This window comes from Octodon degus, unplaced genomic scaffold (genome assembly GCF_000260255.1).
Source record: "Octodon degus isolate 3935 unplaced genomic scaffold, OctDeg1.0 scaffold00070, whole genome shotgun sequence".
NCBI classification, from domain to species: domain Eukaryota; kingdom Metazoa; phylum Chordata; class Mammalia; order Rodentia; family Octodontidae; genus Octodon; species Octodon degus.
Window position 1 is genome coordinate 11,938,081 of NW_004524646.1, and position 3,854 is coordinate 11,941,934.

Consider the following 3,854-nt stretch of genomic DNA (forward strand, 5'->3'; position numbering starts at 1 on the left):
AATAAAGCAACTCAAGTTTCCTTTATTTTGCACTCAATTACAGTGACTTGTGGTTAAAGTGATGCATGTATATTTTAATACTTTTTACATGTCCTGAATTCTGAAAGAGTAGGTGGCAGGCACCCTGCGGTAAGGAACTACCTCAGTACCCACGCCGAGCTGTGGGTGTAGACTGGACTTCAGCCTCTGCGGCCGGGGCACAGCGCAACAGTCTTGCACGGCCTGAGCCCTTCCCAAGGTAAGGGGCCAGATGGCCGTGGGCGTGTAGAGGAAGACCAGGCCTTCCTTCCACCGCCCAGGCTCCCATGAAGGCAGTGCTGGGGCCCTTGGCTTGTCCAGTGGGAGACACAGTTGCTGGTTATGTGCTTTGAGAGCCTGCCTTCCCCCATCTTAGTGGAGTCTATGAAACGCTAGCCAGTGCGGCCAGTGAGCACCAATAGCAGAATTTCAGGCTTCTAAACGGACACTGCGTGCTGATTGATTGGCAAGGTGATTAGTTAGGTTCCTAGAGAATTGTACTCAGTGAGTACTTGACCTCTTGTTTTGTGGCTTGTTAATACATACAGTTATAATTTCAGAGTTTTACTTAGGATCAAATACAAGACTTGCTGAGAATATTTTATAAACTGCCATGGTACAGCAAAATCCCATTTATTCAAAATGCAAACACATCGTGTGTCTGCTGTGCTGAGTGCTTTGCTCTGCGAGGTAGATGACAACCTAGCTCAGAGCAGATTTCTTTATGAAAGGCCCAAGACACCATCGGTCCAGCAGTGTAGCCTGATTGCTTCCAGCTTCTTCACCAGGAGCGTTGGTGGCCTGATAACATGGACCCTGTGGCTCTGGAATTTTGAAGTGCCTTCTGACTCATAAAAGAAAGCTCCAACTTCAGACACTTGTGTTTATTTGTCCAGAACCTCTTACCCATTGGGCAGTTTGAAACTGAGATGACTCGAAGACCCCAGGTGTTCCCTGGCAGTCAGGAGAGGGAAGCCCACGGTGGAGGCTGGCCCTTCAGGCTGGTGGCCCTTGGCCAGCTGGGGCAGAGTTCCATCGGTCCATCCTGTGCCCGCCCACACCTCCCTCTCCTGGCAGCTGGTAGAGCCGTCCAGGTGGCTGCACAGAGACCCTGCTCCAGGCAGTGACTGATTCCGGGCGCAAGACCACATCACCACCCAGCTCTTCCTGTGCTGGAGTCTGGCCCTGCCTGCAGTGCTGGGACACGTGCCATGACCTGTGGCCTGCAGGGGCTGGGCTCCGCAAGGAACCAGGTGCCCCTTCCTTGTGCCTTCATCCTGTGGGGGTGCGCTTGGCCATCTCTGCCCTTTCTGTCTGCTTGGAGGAGTGATCATCCTCCCCTTTATCTGTTCCCGTCTTCTTGGTCTGCAGAGTTTACTTCTACAAAGAATTTAACTCGGGGTTCAAAGGAACCTCACGATGTAGCCCTTTGAGCTGACAGCAGTAGTGTAGGAAGCTCGTAAATGAGCAGCAGTGTAAGTAGAGGTAGTTTTCACTGGGTTTAACTTAAACCCCCTTTGCTTGTTAGAGTTTATAATTTTGCTAAAGATGATATTTACTACAATTTGAAATGTGTTCTAACAGTGATTCCATTGTCTTGAGAATTAAATCTAATTTATGAGTAATACTGATAGACATATTTTCTTACATCTGAGCAGAAATAAATGCATGTTTCTAGCATATGTAATATAAAACTCCAGAGAATAAGTTTACACCTAACAAGATGTCGTTTTCTATTTTTGAATTTATCCCCCCCCCCTAGAAGAGAGACGCCGCGGGGGGGGGCGGGTTTCAGCAGGCATATTTCTATAAAGAATTGTTACTCCAGAGTGACATTTATTTTACAAGGTGACACTGAGCTCATGCTGTTGGTCTCATGGTATTTGCTTTGCCCTGACCCAAGGCCTGTGGGGTTGAGGGACTCGAGATTTCCTTTCCTTAACTGGTTCATGGGGAGGCGCTGGTAAATGCCACTTGACTGGCTAGCTCTGGAAAGTAGCCCCGCACCCCTCCCCCTGAAGTGTGTGCAGCTCCCGCCCATCTTCACAGTGAAGAGATGTCTGGTGGGCAGTGTGTGCCTGGTGAGATGGTGGCCTGGCTGTCATTCGAGTCCTGACCTGGCTTCCAGTGGCTGCCCCCGCCCATGGGCCCCCAGCAGAGCTCATGTGTTGAGAGCCCACCTCTCAAGTGTCCTGAGCTATGTTTGTGTCTGCGGCAAGGGAAAGCGTGGCCCTGCAGGAAGGCTTAGAATTGGAAATTGCTCATCCCACCCACTTGCACCATGGGTGGAGCCGGGGCCCATTCTGTCTGATCTGGAATCGGCATGGCCTGGGGAAATCACGTCAATCTCATTCCATGATGTCTTTGGCATTTGACCAGTAGCAAGAGCAGAGATCCAGAGGTCAGAAACACCAAGAGAGCTGCTGCTGCTGCTGCTGCTGCCAGGCTGCCCTTTGGGCCTGGCGCTGAGTCGCGTTGCCCCATCTGACTGCAGCCCTTGGTTCTTGGGCCTGCCTGGCTCTCAGCCCTGGCACAACCACAGCATCTCAGTGGAGGACCCAAGAGGTGGGGCAGAAGCCAAGCTCGAGACCTGGCCATACACTTTGTCCCCGCACTCCGCTTTGCCAAAGGTGCCCCACACTATGTTACTGGTTTTGGGCTTGTCACTGCTCAGGTTGTGCTCACAGGGGCAGCTCCAGGCTATCAGTATAGCTGGGAAGCTAGGGAAACTTGCTGGGCGAAATAGGTGGCACGTATGTGGACCGCTAGCTCAGCCCCTGAAGGTGCCGGATGGGCAAATCATGCTCCCGCCCACTGGTACAAAAGGTGAGAGCTGCCTTAGCCCCAGCGCCCCGGCCAGCCTGCTGGGAACCATGCAAACGCCTGGGAAGGCCCCTCACGCTTGGGGCAGGAGCTGGTGTTGGGCTGCGCACCAGGCAGGGAGATGGGCATCAGTCAGTCCCATACAGTGACCTCGTTTTCCACGTCGGTGCCTGCTTGGCTCTTGCTCGCAGGTGTTCACTTTACGGTGACTTGTAGGCCCTGGCTCGAGGGTGTAGCAGTGTGTCTCATGTTCATCTTTTTAAGTATTCTTGGCCATTTCTGGAATTGTCCTTGTTTTTTCCTTAGCTCATAGGTCATAGACTCAGAACTATTATAGTATTTAAGGCATCCGCATCAAGCATCCGATGGCTTTGCATCCAGAAAAACATTGATAACTCAGTTTGAAGCACCAAGCATGTGTAACATGGCTCTATAAAATACAATAAATGCATAATGTTAAGCTCTCTAAAGTCTGTGGTCGTCGTTTGTCCACATTTCTCTGTCTTCCTAAACGTGAGCTTCTGCGCTCACTGCCGGGGCTGTGATCCATCGGGCTGCAGAGCAAGCTCATGACCCTGGTCTTACCCTGGGACTTTCCCTGGTGCACGGCGTTGTCCAGGTGGCAGGCATCTAGGTTTGGAGGGAAGGGGCCCGAGCTTTGGCCGGCCCTTGGGTGGGCTCCCTGCCGAGAGAGGAAACCAGCACCTTGACACCTGCTTGTTTCATTCACCCTGCCAGTAGGGATGGCCCCCGAGATGGGCTTGCAGAAGTTTGGGGAGCCAGTTTCCTCCCGGCCTCTCCAGGAGCCTTTCATTCCCAAGCTTTTTTCTGGAGTTTGTCCTCCATGCCTTTAGCGCACACTGCCCATGCCCACACTCAGAAGAGCCCTGGCACCTGTGTCCCACATATCTGGAAGACGCTGGCCGGAAGACACCCGAGCACAGTGAGGACTGTGCTCCCTAGCTAGGCCCTCCCCGGCCTGCGCTGCTGCCCCTGGCCATCTCCAGCACATC

The 3,854-nt window shown here is 52.6% G+C and overlaps 1 long non-coding RNA gene across 1 annotated transcript; it reads right to left on the minus strand.

Moving 5' to 3' along the window:
- Positions 1–2,946: 2,946 nt before the first annotated feature.
- LOC111817790 lies at positions 2,947–3,854 on the minus strand. The gene is made up of 3 exons (XR_002821905.1): positions 3,776–3,854; positions 3,427–3,728; positions 2,947–3,271 (listed from the first exon to the last, which is right to left on the minus strand). It is a non-coding gene; the product is annotated as an uncharacterized LOC111817790 (long non-coding RNA).